This window comes from Rhinatrema bivittatum, chromosome 4, assembly GCF_901001135.1.
Source record: "Rhinatrema bivittatum chromosome 4, aRhiBiv1.1, whole genome shotgun sequence".
Taxonomy (NCBI): Eukaryota; Metazoa; Chordata; class Amphibia; order Gymnophiona; family Rhinatrematidae; genus Rhinatrema; species Rhinatrema bivittatum.
This window is the reverse complement of record NC_042618.1, coordinates 253,992,798-254,013,709: the sequence shown is the minus strand read 5'-3', so window position 1 is coordinate 254,013,709 and position 20,912 is coordinate 253,992,798.

The following is a 20,912-nucleotide window of genomic DNA, read 5'->3' as shown; positions in this document are numbered from 1 at the left end:
ATGGGGCAGCACCTTTAAGCTGATTTTAAAGCGTAACAGCCACTGCCGACATCTGACTGGGAGCCAGTGCAGTTGCTGAAGAGTGGAAGTTACATGATTGAACTTTGATAAATCTAACAAAATCAGTACTGCAGCATTCTTCACTAGCGTAACCCTTTGAAAATCTGCCTCTTAATGTTTCATAATTTCTTGGCCGAGGCAGGGCCAGTGGAAGCACTAGGCGAACTAGGCGATCACCTAGGGCGCCGAGCATTAGGGGGCGCCGAGCTGTTGATGGCTGCCGTGGACCTCATCCCATTGGCGGCTGAGCAGTGAACTACTGCTCTGCTGTGTGCAGGAATATCGGCAGGGCCGTGGTGGAGCTCACGTCACCATGGCCCGAAGAAAAAGGTTGCGTCTAAACCTTCAGGTGCTACTCCTCCTTCCTGCCTGTGCGGCCCCAGAAGAAAAATGTTGCCGGACCCGCGTGGGCAGGAAGGAAGAGGAGCATCACCTGCATGCAGAAGAGGACCAGCGCTTATGGGCCGCCGCGAATCCCACATTGCGGGCAACCCGAGAAGACCAGGGCCGCTGCAGAGCCCATCCTGCAGCAACCCGTGAAGAGGAGGCCCAGAGGTGAGAGAGAGGCTGAGGGCCTGTAGAGTGTTTATGTGTGCGTGTATGAGATGAGTTGAGAGACTGTGTGTGGGAGTGAGGACCTGAATGCAGAGACAGCATGTGAGAGCCTGTGTGTGTGAGTCAGACAGCATGTGACAGTGAGAGCCTGTGTGTATGAATGATTGTATGAGAGAGAGCATGTGACAGTGAGAGCCTGTGCTTGAGCAAGACAGCATGTGGGAGTGAGAGAGAGCCTGGGTGTGTGAGAGTCAGACAGCATGTGCCAGTGAGAGACTGTATGTATGAATGATTGTATGAGAGAGAGCATGTGACAGTGAGAGCCTGTGCTTGAGCAAGACAGCATGTGGGAGTGAGAGAGAGCCTGGGTGTGTGAGAGTCAGACAGCATGTGCCAGTGAGAGACTGTGTGTATGAATGATTGTATGAGAGAGAGCATGTGACAGTGAGAGCCTGTGCCTGAGCAAGACAGCATGTGGGAGTGAGAGAGAGCCTGGGTGTGTGTGTGAGAGAGAGAAAGCATGTGAGAATGAGAACCTGTCTGTGTGTTTGAGGGAAGAAGACAGATGGAGAGAAAAGAAATAGAAAAAAAAGACAATATAAAAGGAATTAGCAAAAGAATGTGGGGAAAAAAAGCCTGTGACCAACTGATTAGAAAACTAAGATCAGACAGCAAATGTAAAAAAAATAAATTACTTTTTACTGATTGGCACATGTAATCTTTGGGAATGTGCAAGAGTAGCACTTTCTCTATGCGGATCTCACAATGTACGAGATCAGCATGGAGGAAGTGGAAGCCCACGGGGCCTGCACAGAGGAGGCAGCAGAATGGGCTTCAGTGCCATTAGCAGCAATCAGCACCTCCCCAATAGCCACACAGCAGCAGTGACAGTGGCAGCAGAGGAATGAGAGAGGCTCCGAGGTTGCTGGCAAAAGAAAGAGAGGGGGTCTGCCTTTAGTGAGTGCATGTGTATGAATGGGAGTCTGCCTGGGGATGTATGTGTGTGAATGCATGGGTGCCTGCCTGAGGGTGTGTCTGTGTATGAGAATGAATGTGTGTCTTCCTGGGGTTTGTATGTGTGAGAATAGGTGCCTGCCTGTGTGTGGTGTATGTGTGTGTAAGAATGAATTGGTGCCTGCCAGGGGGTCTGTGTGTGTGTGAGAATGAATGTGTGCATGCCTGGGGGATGGGGAGGGAGTGGTGTGAAAATGAATGGGAGCCTGCCTGGGGGTCAGTGTGAGAATGACTGGGAGCTTGCCTGTGTGTGTGTGTGTGTGTGTGTGTGTGTGAGAGAGAGAGAGAATGATTGGGAGCTTGCCTGGGTGTGTGTGTTTGTGTGTATGTATGTGAGGGAGCCAGTGAGAGTGAGAGCATGAGTGTGTTTGAGAAAATCCAGGGGAGTAAGAGTGTGTGAGGGAGTGTGTGTGTGGAGGGGGAGAGAGTGTCTTACAGCCTGAGAGTGTGTCAGTGTCTGTGAGAGCGAGAGTTATGGTGGGTATAAGAGCATTAATGTGTATGTATGTGACAGTGTATGTGTGAGAGAGAATGGACATGTATGTGTGTGAGAGAGAGGATAACCTCCTAATCCTCGACAATATCAGGGTGACTGGAAATCAAGAGCAGGGGTTTTTTAAAATCCTTATTAGTTTTAATTATTGGGTGTTATTTGATATATGTGCTGTTTTGAAATATTTTATTGGTGTTTGGGAAATTGTAAAAAATGTATTTAATTACTGTAATAGAAATTCTATTTATCAGTAGTTTTAAAATATTCTTTTATTAGTATGGTTTTACTATTATAAATGATGCTTTATGTTTCTTGATTTTATTGTTTTATGAGGAATGGTGGTTCTGTTTTTCCATTGTTAATACATAGAGTCTGGCTTCTTGGGATTTCCATTTCAGTTTTTTCTAATTTGTGCTCCTTTATTTTGTATTCTGTATTTAGTGAGGATCTGTCTCTGCTCTGTGTGTGTGACCATGAAGAGAGATTCTGCTAGCATGTAGTGTCTGTATAGGGATCTATAGCAATCAGGTTTGTTTTGTTTCCTCAGTAGGCCGTGTATTGGTATTCTAGGACCCAGTGTAATATTTACCCTTGTTTATTCACAGGTAGGGTTATTGTTGTTTGAGTCCTTGGTGTTATTACTGTTATGTTATGATGGGATTGCAGTATGCATTTTGAGTGTCTTTTTGCAGGGTTTTGTGTTAGTTCACAATGTGTCTGGCACAAGGTGTTTGTGCTGCTGTTACTGTGAGGTGGCACAAGAATTTGAAAATATCTTTTAGTATGATGAGCTGTAAGGGAAACATCCAAGCTCCATTGTTTGGGGGAATTTCAGTGGATGCACAGAGTTACAGAACTGGAGGTGCAGGATTTATATTGACATTCTGTCCCTTCCTATATATTCCAGACTTCACTCTCATAGCCATATAGAATTAGTTGAATGAGGCTATCAAATAATTTTATAGTAGTTTTACTAGAAGTGTGAAACTAGCCAGCTTTTTAAAATTATGCAGAAGACTCTTTGGACTTTTTTAACACTTTTTTTTATAACCAGTTTTAAAGCAGGATCCATACTACAAAGGTGGGTGTGATGAAGAAATGTCATTTTGGCTTCCCTCCCAAAATTCTTCTGTCTAGAGATGCCACTGATTTTCTGTGACCTTAAGCATTAGTACAAGAAGGATTACGGGGGTGGGGGGGATGCTGGAGAGGCACACAAATGTATTAGCCCCTGGGCGCTGGAGACCCTTGGTGTGCCATTGGGTGCGAGCCATATGGGACCGCAAGCGGTGGGAAAGAGGAGTGGAGATTTGGCGGGTTGCAAGCAGTGCCCAACCTGCTCGCGACCCAGAAAACCACACAGTCAGCGGGCATGATTGAGAATGAGGTAGGAGTCGGGGCCCGAGACTGGGGGGGGGGGGGGGGCAGCTCAACAGGCGGGGGCGCAAGGGAGAAGGCTCGTCTAGGGTGCCTAATCCTCTTGCACCGGCCCTGGGCCCAGGTGGCGGCACAGAGGTGGAAGATGGTGCCTCTGTGTACAGAGCTACACTGTAAGGGTATTAAATTTGCCTTGTTATTTGCTGCCAAGCTGTGTGTTCATCACAACAGCAAGGGTATTTTTTTTCACATCTAAGGCTGAAGCTGCGGGGTTTATGGCCTCACTGGATGTCCCACAGAGGATGTTTAAGTTCATTATGACTGTCCCACTGTATCTATGCTCATGTAGATCTTGCTAGTGGCAGTATTTGGTTTCCCTATATGTCATTGGTCTCTTTGGGTTTGCTGCTGCTCATTCTAACCTGCAAGTCTGTGCAGGGGTAAATATGGCTCATGGATGTCAGCAGATATTGTCTACATAACAGTAGAATTTTTATTTGAATGGGGACTTGACCCATAATGGGTCATAGGAACAAGTGAATTTGACAACACAGTTTTATAAGAATAACCATTCGAGTTTTTTTTATCTGTTCAACTGGTTCAAATTTCTGAGCTGTAAAATTCAGAGGAGTTTGGCACCATTAGCCTTTCATAAATTGCATGTTTATAAAAGAGATAACAGTTACACTCTTCATTTTGTGAGAAGACGTTTCATGGCATGCCCCACAGAGAAAAAGGGAATGGGGATTATGGTTCCTTGAAACAAGGAGAAGAAAGTTTTCAGTCATGGAGATAGTGTCTGTGTAAGAGCGAATCCTGGAGTGAATGAGTGATTGATTGGAGGGGTGGATGAGAGAATGTGCCTTGTTTTGAACAAGTCACTTTTTTTAGAGGGTTTCAAACTCAGAAGTGGCTTTTACCCAAGGATCTAGGATGGGGGTCCAACGGGAATATCTTATCTTATTGTCTTGCATTAAAAAGCGTTTGTATTTTTGGTATATTATCAGAGAGACATGGTGAAGGTTAAATTGACAACATTAAGGGGTAGATTTTCAAAGGCTTACGCGCGTATCCGAAAACCTGCCCCTGCCTGCCCCTGCATGCGCCAAGCCTATCTTGCATAGGCTCGGCCGCACACGCAAGCCCCGGGACGCGTGTATGTCCTGGGGCTTCGGAAAAGGGGTGTTCTGGGGGCGGGGCCGTGGGAGGGGAGCCGGTCCGGGGATGTTCCTGGGGCGGTGCCAAGGCCTCCTCTGTTGCGGCCCTGCCAAGGGATGGCGCGCCAGCAGCCAGCCGGCGCGCGCAGGTTACACCTGCCCAGAGGCAAGCGTAACTTCAACAATAAAGGTCAGGGTGGGTTTAAAGCATAGTGGAGCAGCTTTAAAGATGGCGCCAGCCATCCAGTGCTCCCTCCATGTGACAGGGGCCAGCCAATGGCATGGATACCCTGTCACAGGGGCTACCCTGTCACAGGGGCTACTGGTGCCATTGGTGGGCCCCTGTCACATGGTAGGAGCACAAGATGGCGTCAGCCGTCCATTGCTCCTACCATGTGACAGGGGCCGACCAATGGCACCAGTAGCCCCTGTGACATAGTAAGGGCAAAGGCTATCGGCGCCATTTTGAATACCGGCAGCCGACGGCCCGAGTGCAGGAGATCGCTCCAGGACCCCCGCTGGACCACCAGGGACTTTTGGCAAGTCTTGGGGGGGAGGGGGGGTCAGGAGGGTGGGGGTTTATTCGTTAGTGATATGTTGTATTCGTGGGGGTTCGCCATATGTTTCATGACCCCCACGAAATTAAGGAATATGGCATATACATTGTTGATAGCCAATACATTGCAAACGAATGCACACCCCTAATATTTCCCCTCAGTTTCCCTTACATCGTGGGGTTAGACAAGGGTGTCCTCTTTTACCTCTTTTGTTCAATTTGACATTTGAACCATTAGCAATGAAAATTAAAAATGACCCAGATTTTTGGGGCATTTTCATACATGGTCGTTTATTGAGAATTGTCTGTTTTTACTTTTTGTAGACTGTCCCAAGATAAGTGTCCCTCGCATTGTATCCTTATTTGCTCAATTTCAGAAATGTGCAGGGTCAAAGATGAATTTTAACAAATCATGTTCAAGAAACATGGGAGGGCAATTTTCCTTTGGCATAGGCGCAACATAAGTTTAAATATCTGGGAGTGTGGATTACAAGAGACCTAGATGCTTTCTATGCAAATAATATTACTGGAAGTATTTCTGATCTTAAGGTGCATTTAAAGGCCTAGTTTTCACTTCCTCTTTCATTTTTGGGGAGGTGTGCCCTTTTGAAGATGGTGATTATCCCCAAAATGCTATATAAATTGCAGATAGTTCCGTGTTGGCTGTCCCAGAAAGATTTAGCATCTCTCAAATTTGCCTTTCATGATTTTATTTGGAGAGGAAAACCTGCGAGGATTAGTTGGGCCAAGTTGGGGTGCAGCAAGGAGATGGGTGATTTAGACCTACCAGATCTCAGGTATTATAATGTCGCTTGTCTGATGCGCTTCATTGGTGAGTTGTTCTATGAAAGGGATATCATTGTTTCTCTGCTTCCGCCATGGTCCACCATTGTATTTACTGAACACTAAAGATAAGGAACTTTCTAAGTTTCCTAATAAGAATGTTTTGTTTCAACCATGCCTCTTTGCCTTGAAATGGGTGCATAAAAACCTAGGCTTTGATGTTCATAGACCCTTGATAGGAAATAAAAAAGTTGTGCTTGGTAAGGTATACACCAGTATTTTTCAGTCTTGGAGTGAGAGAGGTCTAAAGCATATTATAGATCTTTCCAAAGAAAGAAAATCTGTTTGCTCCTCTTTTGACACATTACAACGTATTTCTCAGCAGCCTGACACACAATTTTTTGCTTTTCTTCAGGCCCGGCATTATTTAACAAATCCTTGAAATTGATGCAGTGAACCTTTCAGGCTGAATATGCTTTCACTGATGAATTTCAAGCTGTAGCCAACAAGCAAAATTCCACCTTCAACTGGCATCAGCTATTTAGATCTCATCTAAGAGTGCTTTATTTGAGCTACCTTAGTTCATTCTGGAATAGGGAGTTAGAAATTCAGGCTACTCCTGATATTTTTAAGGGACATTTCCCAGCACTATATAAGAACATCAAAGAGATGGATTCATGAGAAATTCAGTTTAAGCTGCTCCACTATGCTTTCATTGCTGATGCAGAGGCATTGTATGAAATTGTCTGCATCTCCTTAATGTGCCAAATGTCAAGTTGGAAATGGCTCCCTTAAGCACATAAGGACATAAGGCTTGCCATACTGGTGCAGACCAAGGGTCCATCAAGCCCAGCATCCTGTTTCCAACAGTGGCCAAGCCAGGTCACAAATACCTAGCAGGATCCCAAGGGGATAGATAGATTCTAAGCTGCTTATCCCAAGAATAAGCAGTGAATTTCTGCAACTCTCCCTTAATCATTTTTAATGGACTTTTCCTCCAGGAACTTGTCCAAACCATTTGTAAACACAGCTTTACGAATAACTTTAACCACATCCTCTGGCGACAAATTCCAGAGGTTAATTATCCGTTGAGTAAAAAAAATATTTTCTCCTATTAGTTTTAAATGTATTACCCAGTAACTTCATTTCATGTGTCCTGGTCTTTGCACTTTTTGAAAGAGTTAACAACTGATTAACATTTACTTGTTCCATTCTACTCATTATTTTATAGACCTCTATCATATTTCCCCTCAGTCGTCTCTTCTCCAATCTGAATAGTCCTAACCTCTTTAGCCTTTCCTCATAGGGGAATTGTTCCATCCCCTTTATCATCTTGGTTACTCTTCTCTGTACCTTTTCTAATTCTGCTATATCTTTCTTGAAATGTGGTGACTGGAACAGAACACAATACTCAAGATGAGGTTGCACCATGGAGTGATACAGAGGCGTTATGATATTCTCTGTTTTATTCTCCATTCTTTTTCTAATAATCCCTAGTATTCTATTTGCTTTCTGGGCTGCTGTTGCACACAGAGCAGAAGATTTCAACTTATTTTCAACAATGAAACCTAGATCCTTTTCCTGAATGGTGACTCCTATTGTGGAACCTTGTATTTTGTAGCTATAATTTGGGTTTCTCTTCCCTAACAAGTACATTTTCAAAGGGCTGTGTGTGTAAAAAACAGGGGTTATGCATGGGCCAGGCCTTGCATGCACCACGTGCATTTTAGCATGGGCCTTGCCATGTGCGTAACACCTGTTACATGCAGAAATGCCGAGCCCTGAAAAAGGGGAGGGCCAGGGGCAATGATCTGGGTGGAAAGGGGTGGAGCGGGACGGGCTGGAGGTCAGCTGGGATAGCAGACATTAGCTGCTGTTCTGGGCAAGTGCGCACTGGCAGCTGGCTGGCACGTGGAAAATTATTCTGTTCCGGAGGAGCAGTAAATAGTGAAATAAAAAAATTTGGGGTAGCTAGGTAGCGGTAGAGGTCAGGGTGGAGAGGGGAAATGGAAGGAAGGTTAGGCATGGGGATAGGGATGTTCCCTCCAAGTCCACTCCTTAATTGGAGCGGAGTGGGAGGGAACTGGAAAAAAGGCTAATCGCATCACCACGCATAATTTGAAAATTCCCTCCTCGTGCACGAGAGTCTCGGTCAGCCTGAACATGCTCGTGTGAATGTTAAAATCAAGCGCGAATGTGCGCGTGGACATCAGATTTTATAACATGTGCAAGCCTTCTTTCCACCTTTTCTAATGCGTGGAATACATCTATTCTGGGCTTCCAAGATGGTATTTTTAAACAACATCTATACCTGAGTTAAACTCTTAACCTTTGCAGTTACTCCTTTCAGTTTTTTCCTAAACATTTCCTTATTTTATCATAGTCTTTCTATATGCTCTACGATTTTGATCTTTAGAAAAGTTTCCACTATTTTTCCCAGCACTGAAGTCAGGCTCACTGGTCTATAGTTACTAGTAATAGTTATTAGTACTAGTTACTAGTACTAGAAGTACTTTAGATTAGCTTTACACACCTACTTCCTGAGAAATTTTAACCCATTAACAAATCAACTAAATTAAGATGCAGAAAGTAGTCCAGCAGTGAGGAAGAAGCTTTCCAGATTTTTTCACTGAATGCCACATGTATGATTATCTCCCAGCTGGCGAGAGGTTATATGTGTGCTCTATGTGCAAAAAAGCAACTAGCGCTCAGAGAACGAGGCTAGAGTGGCAGACCTGGAGGAGCTAAGGGAGACAGAGAGGTATATAGATGAGTCCTTCAGGAACATAGTAGAGAAGTCCCACATCCAATCTGGCAGTCCCTGTGCTGCCTTGTTAGGAGAAAGTTCAACTGGAAGGAGAGCATCACCTTGATGATGCAGGAAGCAATCCTGTAGCTAGGACCTGCTCTCAAGGTGACATATTACCCTCTCACACCAAGGATAGGTCTATAGAGGCACGTGCCCAGGAGGAAAGGATTAATACACCCTTTATAGTTGGTGATTCATTTATTAGGAAGGTTGATAGCTGGGTAGCTGGTGTATGTGAGGATTGATTGGCAACTAACCTGCCTGGTGCAAAGGTGGCAGACCTCATGCAGCACATAGGCCTGTATTTATCAAAATGCACTAAATATTGCATGTGATGGGAAAAGTGGTATGTTTTATGGTAACAGGCTGTTTATCCCAAAGCATGGTATCTTAGAGCTTTGCATAGGTATTAGCACAAACTGTACTAACCTTTTTTACACTTTGCGGTACTACAATTGTTGCAATTCCTACCTACAACCACTGGGGGGGGAGAGAAAGAGAGAGAGAGAGGCTATAAAGTCCTCATACTAGGTAGGTATTTATACCTCTATATGAGGCCCACCTAGCTACTCGAGGTGAGGATTAGGTATTAGTGTAAGGGTTAGGGGCCATTTTGACATTCAGAGTGCGGTGTACGAACAGAACAGTGCACTCCTGTGAAGATTTGATGACCTTGGGAGTGAGGAAACTCACCCAAAGATGAGATTTGTGCAATGTTCTCTCAACCTAGCTTGCTGTTACCCAGGTAGGCCTACGTGGAGTCATGTCCTACCTGCGCAAGACAGAAACCACCGGCCGTTTATCCCTAGGGCCTTCTCCAGCCTTTACCTGCTCCTTGTGAACCGTGAACACACATAGCCACATACTTTATTGTCGATTTACCTGTGTCCAACAGCAACAACACCATCTGGGTCCCTGTAGATCGCTTTTCTAAAATGGCTCATTTTGTGGCATTACCCGGTTACCATCAGTTCCAGAATTAGCGAACTTATTCATCCGTCACATCTTCAGTCTGCATGGCATGCCAAAGCATATCTTCTCTGACCGAGGGGTTCAATTTACAGCGAAATTCTGGAGATCCCTCTGCAAAAAGTTTGACATATCTCTGGATCTTACTTCAGCTTACCATCCACAAGCCAACGGGCAGACAGAGAGGATGAATCTACTCTAAAATAGTTTTTCCGGGCCTATGTCAATTCCAGACAAAGCAACTGGTCTGAGTTGCTTCCCTGGGCTGAATTGGCGCTGAATTCCCATCAGTCAGCTTCAACAGGATCGTCCCCTTTTCAACTTGTCTATGGATGTCAACCTCTACCTCCTCTACCAATGCCTCTGTCAGTATCATCCCCTGCTGCCCAGGCCTCGGCGCAAGAACTGCATCAGCTCTGGGAACACATGAAAGAACTTCTCCAGGAAGCTGGGCAAAAGGCCAAGAAGTTCTATGTCGCCCATCACAGAGCAGCTCCGCAGTTACAACCCAGAGACAAAGTATGGCTCAGTACCTGCTTCATCCGCCTAAAACTGCCTTCTGCTCGATTTGCACCAAGGTATATTGGGCCTTTTGCTGTACTCCGCCGCCTGGGACCAGTCACGTACAGCTTGCAGTTACCATCCTCTCTTTGAATCCTCAATGCCTTCCACATCTCCCTTCTAAAACTGCTCATCTTGTCGAAATTCTCGTGGAAAACACCTGAACCTCAACCTCTCACTGCAGAGTAGGACATCACTTATCAGGTGGAAGATACTGGGAGTACCTCATATCCTGGGAAGGATATGGACCTGAGGAGAATAGTTGGGAGCCTGCAAACAACATACTTGACAGACTTGATCAGACAATTTCACTTGTCACATCCTAGAAAACCAAAACGCCCAGGGAGGGACCCTAAGAAGGGGGGAACTGTTACACCCGTCAGTCGCAGACGACTGCGACCTCTCATGCTCACCTCCTTTTTCCCTGCACCGTCAATCCTAGGAAGAATGGCAGCCTCCGCTAGCCAACGCCAACCTCTCCAGTGTCCCCGGGACGGCGTGGGCGCTGCCAACCGCCATCTTATCTCCGGAATCACCTAAGGCGCCCGCATGCGCACAAGGGCCTCCTTTGTATACATCATGGTGGGAACCTCGGGAACGTCCCCTCCCGAAGACATCAACTCACTGCTGTACTTAAGCTGACCGGCCCTCTGTTACTACAAGTTAGCAAGGAGTTTCCTCGTTGCTGAATCCGCTGCATTCTTGGACTTCCTGTTCCAGACTTGCTTTTGGCTTGTGGACCCTCTGGGTACCCGCTGCTCGGGGGCCCTTCCGCATTCCTGGCTATCTGCTCCTCGGAGGGCCTTCCTGCTTTGAACTATGACCTGACTCGCTTCTCGGGTTACTCTTCTGGAACTACCTCTGTGAGTACCTTTCTACAGACTTCAGCAATACCTGCTTTACTGAAGTATCTCTGCGGTGTACCCCGTGCCTCGGGCCACTACCGTTCCTCTTCAGTAGAAGTTATTCCAGTATACACTGTGCTGCAGGGTATTGCCTTACCAACTACAAGATCCACTTCTGGGTTCCTACACCTCAGACTGGTTCATCATCATCTTCAGTACAGTCATCCTTGGCATACCCCACTCTGCGGGCCACTACCGGATCTTCTCATCTGTGGTACTACTCTGGGCATACCCATTGCTCAGAACTGTACTATTTGCAGTCCCCGCAAATAGTACAGGGGACTGCAAATAGGAAGGAAGGGTTACTTTTCCTTCCTTCATAATAAGGTCTATCATACAGCTGTGTCCCACATCGCTGAGACCACGCCCATTGATGGTGAGGCCCACAGGGCTCCTCCCTGTGGGTGGAGACAACTCTCATCTCGACTCAGGGTTCACAACTATACTAAAACATAACATTGGCAGGGCAGGGGCAGGAGGGGGTGAGGAAGGGTGGGAAGATGGGAGTGGGAGGGAGAGTGAGGAAAGGGAGGATACCTCTCCAGAAGCAGAAGTGGCACCTCCTTCTGGCTGGCAGGCAGCAGGATGCTCTCATCTCAGGGCTATGAAGTTCAGTGTGCAGGATAATGAGATGGTCATTGCAGAGATCTTGGAGCATTATGCCATGCTGTTTGGCAACCGGATGGCCAAGACCTCAAAAGCATCCAAGGACTAGATCTGGTGCAACATAGCCCAGGGCATGCACAGCGAACTCCAATGAAGTGGGGAGCAGGTGGCCCACAGATACTGGGACATCAAGGCACAGCTGAAAGCCAAGGTGACAGCCAGAAATAAATATGTACGGCGGACCGGAGGAGAAGCCCCTTGTACCATCATTTTCTCCCCCATGGAGGAGCGCCTCATGTAAAGGTTGGGAGCAGATGTCTTTGAGGGAATGCCTGAGCTGCTGGACACCACTCGAGATGCAGCCAGTAAGTTCACTTCATTTGTAAATGGGCAGGCTGCAACAGGTGTACACCTCATTTGGCATAAGATGCTCACAATGCTTAAGAAGTGCACCTTTGAAACCAAATGAAAAAAGGATACTTGCTGCCATAGATACTTATGTCTTATGTTTTGTTTCTACAGCTCTCACCCAAAGCTGCCAATCCCAGCCAGGAAGCTCCAGGGACCAGCAGCACAACAGCCCTTTTACACAGCTGAGTGAGGAGGAGGAAGAGCAGCAGCAGCAGCCACAGGATCAGGAGGCATTGCATATGCTGCAACCCCTGGGTTCACCCAGCCCACTAAATGTGTCCCTCAACTTCTCTGGCTTCATGGAGGAACCTGGCCTTGAGTGGGAGCTAATAGATTCATCACAACCTTGAGCCAGCACACCACTGCGCCAGCCTGAAGCACCACACCCTCTGCAGGAGCAGCCCAGAGGTCCTGTCAAATTCTTGCATTCCACACCATCACAGCACCGCCATCAGCACCGGCACCAGGCCCAGCACTAGCACCAACAACATCATCAGCACCAACAGAGGAGTTCATGCACGAGCAGCTAGACCAACTGGAAAGGAGGCATGAGGTACAGCTCTGACACTTATGGGCAGAACTAGTGCGTCTCAGGAGGGCTTTCAACAGGCAGAACCAGATCCTACAAGATCAAATAGCCACAAACACTTAGAATGTTACTATGCTGACCGCCGCAGTCAGTGGTATGATGAATGTGCTGACGCAGATCCTCCAAAGGATGCCTCCAATGTAGCACATTTAAGACTAATCAGAGAAAATTCATTTTCACTCAACGCACAATTAAGCTCTGGAATTTGTTGCCAGAGGATGTGGTTAGTGCAGTTAGTGTAGCTGGGTTCAAAAAAGGTTTGGATGAGTTCTTGGAGAAGAAGCCATTAACTGCTATTAATCACATTTACTTAGGGAATAGCCACTGCTATTAATTGCATCAGTAGCATAGGATCTTCTTCTGTTTGGGTAATTGCCAAGTTCCTGTAGCCTGGTTTGGCCTCTGTTGGAAACAGGATGCTGGGCTTGATGGACCCTTGGTCTGACCCAGCATGGCAATTTTTTATGCTCTTATGCCTGAGCAGCCATCCAAATTCACTGGAGTCCACACCCTGCAGCAGCCTCCGGGCTGAAAGATGCCCGAGGGTAGGCCCATAAGACATGTCCCCCGCCCCCCCACCAAGAGCAAGCCATGAAATGGGGCAAATAAAGGACTAAAGGAGGTGGTATCAAATCCCAAATAAGAAGAGTTGTACCAACAATCCTGCGCAAGTCCTTCTATTGAATTCCTTGCCAGCTAGTTGGAAAAAGCCTGCTGGGCCCAACCTCACTACAGAGTAACTGTGCCAGCTAGATGGAAGAAGACTGCTGGTGCTATGGTCATGGACCCTTGGGCTGGCTGAGACTGCAGGTGTTGCACTGCGGGGACCCACAGTGGGCATCGCCGCTGGGAGGCGGCACTGAAGAGAGGCTTCGAAGAAGGCTTCACCACTGGTAGTCCGAGGTCCTCCCAGGAGGAGCCCGTAGGGACCTGGACCTCTTGGACTTAGGTGGGACCCTATGCAACCACAGATCCAGGAAGCAGCCAAGAAGATGTAAGAAGAGGACAGCAGGGCCCAGGAGGCTAGGAGAGTCTTCACCCTCGGAAGCCCGTGGCTCCACCGGGAGGAGCCCGTGAGAGCCCAAGCCGCTGGGACTTAGGAAAATCCTCTGGGCCAGTAAGTACCGGATACCTGTGGAGACGGAAGAAGCTGAAGTTGAAGTCCAAGAACAGGCCGGGTCAGAAGCCAGAAGTCAGAAGTCCGAAGCCAAAACCAGGGGCAGAAGCTGAAGACGGAGTCAATGGACAGAGCCAGGTCGGAAGCCAGAAGTCAGAAATATGAAGCCAAATCCAGGGGTGGAAGCTGAAGACAGAGTCAATGAATGGAGCCGGGTCGGAAACCAGAAGTCAGAAGAGAAGATCCAAGATCCAAAGCAGCAACTAGAAACTCAGGGAACTGAGTGAACCTCGTTGCAAGGTACTGAAGATGTCCAGAAGCAGGGTTTAAATACCCTGATAGCGTCTGACATCATCTGAGGCAGGGCTTGAGTTTTCCCGCGCTGGCCTCTTTAAAAGGAACACCTCCCCGCGCGCGCCTAGGGGTGGGGCCAGCTGTGGCGGATCACCGGCGTCTCCCCCGAGGAGGGAGAGATGCGACGCAAGCAGTGCAGGACCGAGGAGGCCTCGAAACGGTCCGGGCCGTCCCAGAGGGAAGTGGAGGGACCAGAGCACGGCCAGGACCGTAACAGTACCCCCTCTCCTACGCCCCCTTCTCGGGAGTCTGGGTTTAGCCGGGTGGTCCAGATGGAACTGGTGGAGAAGCCCTTTGTGCAGGATATGGGAGGAAGGTTCCCATGAATTCTCCTCCGGACCGTATCCCTCCCACGAGAGGAGGTATTCCCACCGGCGATGGTGGAACCGAACGTCCAGGACATCTTTCACGGTATAAGTGACATCTTGTTTGGCAGTGGCAATGGCAGGCTCAGGAGGCTTGGCATGAAATGCCGAGAAGACCACAGGCTTGAGCAGAGAGACGTGGAAAACATTATGGATCCTTAGGGTGGACGGCAGGCATAGCCAGTAGGACACTGCCCCCACCCGTTCGGCCACGGTGAATGGGCCAATATACCTGGGAGCCAGGCGTCTGGAGGGTGTCCGTAACTGGATATTCCTGGTACTCAACCTTACCTTATCCCCCAGACGGAAGACTGGGGCAGGGCGTCGTAGCCTGCCTGCATATTCTTTAGCCTTGGCGGCCATCCGATGGAGTTTCTCTTGGGTGGAGTTCCAGAGGGTACGTAGCTGTCATGCCATAAGTTGAACTGCAGGGGACGGTACCATCAAAGGCAATGGCAGAGGAGGCCTCAGGGTCTTTCCGTAGACCAACTGGAACGGGGACTGGTTGGCCGCAGAGTGCTTATGGTGGTTATAAGAGAATTCTGCCCAAGGTAACAAGGTGACCCAATCATCCTGGAGGTCTCCCATGAAGGCCTGGAGGAAAGCCTTTAAGGTCCTATTGGTGCACTCGGCTTGGCCGTTGCCTTGGGGATGGAAGGCTGTTGTTAGGTTGAGTTGCACACCGAACTTCCTGCAAAGGGCCTTCCAATATATCGCAGTAAACTGCAGACCACGATCAGAGGCTATGTGCAAAGGGAGTCCATGTAGATAGAAAATACGTTGCGTGAAGAGGGTAGTTTATTCTGGTGCCGTAAGCAGCTTAACAAGAGGCACAAAGTGAGCCATTTTTGAGAATCGGTCGACCGTGACCCAAATCACAGTCTTTCCATCAGAGGCGGGCAGGTCTACAATAAAATCTGTGGACAGGTGAGTCCAGGGTTCGGTAGGGATTGGTAGTGGATGGAGGAGTCCCCAGGGATGACCATACAAGGGTTTCTGCTGGGCACAGGTAGGACAAGACCGAACATAGAGTAACATCTCGTTTGACCTGTGGCCACCAGTAGAATTCGGTCAGGAGTTCCAACGTCCGGGCTGTTCCTGGATGCCCTGCGGTCAGGGAATCATGGGCCCATGCCAGTACCTTCTTTCGAAGTCAAGACGGAACCACTGCCTTACCCATGGGGCCCACCTCGGATGTGGCTAAGAGAACTTTGGCCGGATCCAAAATATATTGAGGCGGATCGATGGTATCTTCAATCTCCATCGTGCGGGAGAGAGCATCCGCTCTCACTTTCTTGGATGCCGGCCAGTAAAATGGCGCGGGCCATCCAGTGCACCTACCATGCGACAGGAGCCGACCAATGGCACCGATAGCCCCTGTCACATGGTAAGAGCAAAGGGCCATCGGCGCCATTTTGATTAGTGGCAGCCGACAGCGGGAGCGCAGGAGAATGCTCCCGGGACCCCCGCTGGACCACCAGGTATTTAAAAGTTTGGGGGGGGGTCCGGAGGGTGGGGGGATACTAACAAACTCATTTTAAAGGGTCAGGGTGTGTTTTTAGGTTGTGTCCTTTCTTCCCACCCCCATAACGATAAGAAAACCCACTAAATTAATCGTGGGGTTTTCCTATCGCTATCGGGGACCCCCCGATATCTGACGATATTGAAAATATAGGACGATATTTTCAATCATCAGATAAACGATTCACATCCCTTGTGGCCATCCCTTGTGTTAAATGTGGTTTTCCATTCGTCACCTGGATGAATTCTTACTAGGTTATATGCCCCATGAAGATCCAATTTTGTGAACACCTTAGCCCCCTGTAGTCTGTCCAGGATTTCCAGAATCAAGGGCAAAGGTTACCGATCATGCTGGGTAATGCTATTCAGGCCAAGATAATCTATGCAGGGTCGGAGGAACCCGTCCTTCTTAGCTACGAAGAAGAACCCCGTTCCAGCCGAGGATTTGGATGGTTGAATGAACCCTCGGTCCAGGTTCTCCCGGATATATGCGGACATGGCCTGTGTCTCTGGAAGAGACAATGGGTACACCCATCCTCGTGGTGGCGTGGTACCCGGAAGCAAGTTGATCGCACAGTCGAAAGGGCAGTGCTCCGGGAGGATCTCAGCTTTCTCCTTAGAGAAGACATCGAGGTAGTCTTGGTAGTGGGACAGCAGTGACAACGAAGTCATCAGGAGAGGTATCGATGGTCGAGGAACAGTGGCCAAACAGGAGTCGAAGCACGAGGGCCCCGAGGACACCACCTGGAGGGTATCCCAAGCGATTACAGGAGAGTGCTTCCGCAGCCAAGGTAGCCCCAAGATGACCGGATGCATGGACATTTCCAAGATGAGGAACGAAATTTCCTCCACATGCAGGATACCAGTGCGTAGCGTGAAAGGCTTGGTACAAGTGGAAATGGTGCCTGGAAGGAGTTTCCCCTGAATAGAAGACACACGGAGGGGGGGTCTTTGGTGTTGAACCCCAGTCTGGAGTTGCTGGACTAAGGATGAAGTTTTCCCCGGCTCCGGAGTCAATCAGCGCTAGCGTATTGAACTCCCCTTTGGGAAGGAGTAAGGTCACCGGAACGGTACACGGGTTGGCAGAGGTGATGTGACCTAGGGTTAGCTCCCCGACTGTCCCTAGGTCTGGGCATTTCCCAGGCGCTCGCTACAGCGGGCAAGGAAATGACCCTTGCTACCGCAATACAGGCACAGACCCTGGGACCGACATCTTCTCCTCTCCTCTTGAGAAATAGGACCCCGCCCCACCTGCATGGGTTGTGCATCTTGAGCCCCTGGGGAGGCAGAAGGGGAGTGCCTGTTTCAGGAAGGTACAGTTCCAGAGCTCCCGGGTCTCTGAGCAGGCTTCCTCTCCCGGAACCGGCGTTGGATATGATGGTCCACGCGGCCCGCCAGATCAATGAGATCGTTCAAGTCTTCCGGGAGATCCTTGGCCGCCAACTCATCCTGAAGTCTTGGGGGAGAGACTTTCCAAAAGATGCCATGCAGGCTATCACTTCCCCAGTTCAGTTCGGCAACAAGAGTCTGAAACTCCACGGCATGTTCAGCCAATGGCCGGTTACCCTGACACAGCTGGAGCAATTTGGATGTGGCTGTAGGTCTCCGGGAGGACTCATCGAAGATCCGTTGAAAGGAGGTGACGAATTGTACCAGGCTGGCTAGGCGGGAGTCCTGTCACTCCCACAGCGAAGAGGCCCACGCCAAGGGTCTCCGATCCAGCAGGGAGATAATGTAGCTCGTCTTGATCCGGACTGTGGGAAACTGAGCTGGTAGTAGATTGAAGCGAATATAGCATTGGCTCAAGATTCCCCGGCATAACTTCACATCCCCTGAATACCGTGAGGGTGCTGGCATCTGTATGGGTGCAGCTAGTCCGGTATCAGTTACAGCTCCAGGTACCGGGGAACTGGAAGCGGCGGCTCCATCAACGCGGTCAGCTAGCCTCTGCACTGTTGCCATCAGTGACTCGAGGCAAGTTTGCTGCTTTTGCAGCCTCTGTGCAATACCCGGGAAGGCTTTCAAGCCCGTGAGATCCGTCGGGTCCATGGCCTTGCAAACTGTTATGATTGTGGACCCTTGGGCCGGCTGAGACTGCAGGTGTTGCACTGCGGGGACCCACAGTGGGTGTCGCAGCCGGGAGGAGGCGCTGAAGAGAGGCTTCGAAGAAGGCTTCACCACTGGAAGTCCGAGGTCCCCCCCAGGAGGAGCCCGTAGGGACCTGGACCTCTTGGACTTAGGTGGGACCCTATGCGACCAAGGATCCAGGAAGTAGCTGAGGAGATGGAAGAAGAGGACGGCAGGGCCCAGGAGGCTAGGAGAGTCTTCACTCTCGGAAGCCCGCGGCTCCCCCTAAAGGAGCCCGTGAGAGCCCGAGCCGCTGGGACTTAGGAGAATCCTCTGGGCCAGCAAGTACCGGATACCTGTCGAGATGGAAGAAGCTGAAGTTGGAGTCCAAGAATGAAGCCGGGTCAGAAGCCATAAGTCAGAAGTCCGAAGCCAAAACCAGGGGCGGAAGCTGAAGACAGAATGAATGGACGGAGCCAGGTCGGAAGCCAGAAGTCAGAAGCCAAAACCAGGGGCGGAAGCTGAAGATGGAGTCAATGGACGGAGCCGGGTCAGAAGCCAGAAGTCAGAAGTCAGAAGAGAAGATCCAAGATCCAAGGCAGCAACTAGAAACTCAGGGACCTGAGTCAACCTCGTTGCAAGGCACTGAAGATGTCCAGAAGCAGGGTTTAAATACCCTGATAGCGTCTGATGTCATCTGAGGCAGGGCTTGAGTTTTCCCATGCTGGCCCTTTTAAAAGGAACTCCTCCCCGCACATGCACACCTAGGGGGCGGGGCCAGCTGTGGCGGATCGCTGGCACCTCCCCTGAGGAGGGAGAGACGCGACGGAGGCAGTGCAAGACCAAGGAGGCCTCGAAATGGCCCGGGCCGTCCCCGAGGGAGGTGGAGGGACCGGGACACGGCCCGGGACCGTAACAGCTGGGCTTGTCCTCACTATAGAGTTCCTGTGCTGGCTAGAAGGAAGAAGCCTGCTGGGCCCTGTCCACACTACAACGTACCTGTGCCAGCTAGATGGAAGAAGCCTGCTGAGCCTGTCCTCACTACAGAGTACCTGTCCGGCTAGATGGAAATAGCCTGCTGAGCCTGTCCTCACTACAGAGTACCTGTCCGGCTAGATGGAAATAGCCTGCTGAGCCTGCCCTCACTAAGAGTTCCTGTGCCAGCTAGATGGAAGAAGCCTGCTGGGCCTGTACTGTAGCTGTTGGGGGGTGCCACTTCTGCTTTCTATGTTCTTTGTTGTAATCATGATTATGCCAAAAGGATAAGATGTTAAGGCTGTATATGTACTGATGCCATTTCAAACAATGTATGTATAGGTCTACACAGAATGTGCCGTTCATGTAATTTACAATGTTTTGTGCTATTTGCTATCTTGCCCTTGCAGAATGTGATTACTTAACTCTTTGACTTTATTTCAAACAGTGGACTACATTTCTTTGCTAATAAAGTAGTCCCTAGTTTGAAGAATACACTTCCTGGTTGTCTCCTTCCATTGTGTGATTTTTGTGTTAACGGTTCACTAGGTACAAGATATTCCCTCCACATGACCTTGCATGCTAGAATACCTTTGCAAATTCTATCTAGCCACTTATCCAGCAGGCAAGACCATATGGGAAAGGCCATATAATTGAATCCTCAGTGTATGCTCCTAAGGAATACAGCAAGAGCTAAAGAAGAAGTTTATTACTGGGGACCTTCAGTATTGCCTCTTGATGCCTTCTCCACACTGCATACTTTTAGCTACATGGGCCTGTATGTGAGATGGACAGTAGCTAGCTGCTCAACACAGTATATTGTGTACATGTAGAGCTTGTGTGGTGTTAAGGGGAAGTTAGAGTCATTATCAAACAAGACTTGGTCTTCGGCCCCCTCAAAGGCTATGTGTACCTTTCTCACTAAACCAAATATGACATCTATTTGCTGATTGTTGGAACTGAGTGTCAGCTGATGTCTGACAAACAGGAGGAGTGAGGGGCATGGCTTGGGGATCTGTATAATATGTGTAAGGCAAGAAAGACCTTACAGGTAGTATCCAGATCCCAAAGGTAGCCCACTACAGGGATGGCAGTCAGTCTGTGGAAGTCTGCCTGGTCCCAAACAGCAGCAGCAGCCCTCTAGGCCCTCTGCTCTTTGCCTGTGGACATTCTCAACAAGACACTTCTCCCTCGCTCCTCCTCCCTAGTTGTCACACAGCAGTTGACCCTCTGTTCCAACAGTCAGCAAGTACACAGCGGTGTCGAAGGGAAAGGTTGGTTAGTATACAAGTGAAGCACCAAAAGTGCTAACCAAAACCTGTCCCCTAGATTCTACAGAAGAAAGGACCGCACCACCTCCATGTATACACAGGAAAGCTATTGACCTACATATGGCAGAAAAATGGTAGTCTAACCCTGCCAGTGCATACAGAGGACAGAGGGCTGTCCTAAAGTTAGCCAGTTATACTAAACCGGCTAACTTAACTTTAAGATAGCCAGGTATATATCACTAGTTAGCCGCTGAATATATATCACTAGTTAGCCAGACATTTATAATGGGCTAAGTAGCACAGCCACACAGTGGCTGAATATGAACCTCCTTGTTTCTTTTAGTTACAACACAAAACAAAAACTACCATTCCAAATGTATTTTTCTGTTTGTTTTCA